This window comes from Mya arenaria, chromosome 8, assembly GCF_026914265.1.
Source record: "Mya arenaria isolate MELC-2E11 chromosome 8, ASM2691426v1".
In the NCBI taxonomy this organism is placed as follows: Eukaryota; Metazoa; Mollusca; class Bivalvia; order Myida; family Myidae; genus Mya; species Mya arenaria.
In genome coordinates this window covers 50,091,227-50,092,767 of record NC_069129.1, presented here as the reverse complement: position 1 = coordinate 50,092,767, position 1,541 = coordinate 50,091,227, and positions in this window count along the sequence as shown.

The window sequence follows — 1,541 nt, the reverse complement described above, 5'->3', positions numbered from 1 at the left end:
ATTTTGAACTATTATTAAGCTATGGCAAAGCTTTTTTTTGTACCATACCTCAACTAGTTACTTCAAAACACAAATGAGCTTATTGTTCCTTATCCCTGCTTGAGACAAAACATTTTGGGAAAGATGCTTTTACCAACACTTTCATTTAAGGGGCATTATAACTAACCTCTAAGAGTGACCTTGATATTTGAGGTATAGACCTAGGTCTGGTGTGACATACCTCCTCATCATGGTGAACCTTCATGACAAGGTTTTTGAAAATCCGATGATGCATGGTCCAGATATAGCCTGGACAGGGATCATTTCAGCCATTGACCTCTTAACCTTAACCTTTGAGGTACCGACCTCGGTCTTGTGCACAATACGCGGCCTCATCATGGTGAATGTTCATGGCATTTTTTTTTAAACCCTGTTATGCATCGTCGAGATGCAGCCCAGAGGTACAGACAAGTCTTGTGTGCGACTTGCCACTTCATCATGGTGAAACTTTATGGCAAGTTTTTTGGAAAACCTATAATGGGTGGTCAAGATACAGCCCTGACAAGGATCATTTCAACCTTTGACCTTTAAACCGGACCTCTGAGGTACCAGAGTCATGAGTGCGACAAGTTTTTTGAAAATCCTATTATTGATGGTCAAAATACGAACACAGACCTGGCAGTAGCACTTGTGCAAGCAATCACTCACACACGCACATACACAGAACCACCATTGGGACAACTATTTTTCGCTCACCGTAAGCAGGCTCGGCAGAAATACTGCAGCCAGAGTTGTGGTTTCTGTGCACTGCAATTCTCCTCAATAAATTATATCTGTATATAAAGTTTGAATTCAATACATCAGACTTTTAAGAGTTATGCTCCAATAAAAGATTGCCAGGAAACTGCCCGGAAATACAAGTCTAGAATCACTATATTATCCCTTCCGCCTGTTGGTAGGGGATATTTAAAAGCTAGTGTACTGGGTGTTGTGATATGGGTATAATTATGGTCTCAAGCAACCTTATAACCAGGTAAAATTTTAAATATGTTGGAACAGTAAGACAACAATGCTGACACATCAACACCTCAACTTTTTCTTCTTTGAAAACCATAGCAACTAAAAAGCCAAAAATATTGTAGCATGCATTGACTGAAATACATAATTGTGGCAAATAGGTCAATCTTATTGAATTCTGATAAATAGGGAAATATCAACATTGAATACATTTTGTTGAATGTTTTATTTTTGTATTTTTAGATCAAACAAAGTATAATGTACAATAACTGTCAACAGATCATTTCCTGTTTTTAATGAACAAATAAATAGTAGCAAGTTATATATTTATAAATGTAAAAAGAATTCAGAAAAATAAACCAAAAAAGTCATACTTCGATATTAACATATATTTCAGACTGGAATGTTACAAACAATGAATATATTAATTGGAATGAACACAGATTTTTTATTTTCATGTAGGTTTCGCAACATTAAAGATTTGCTCTTCCCTCAAACATATTAACAATTTTATGTACGGTAGTTGTTCTTACACAGAAACAAGG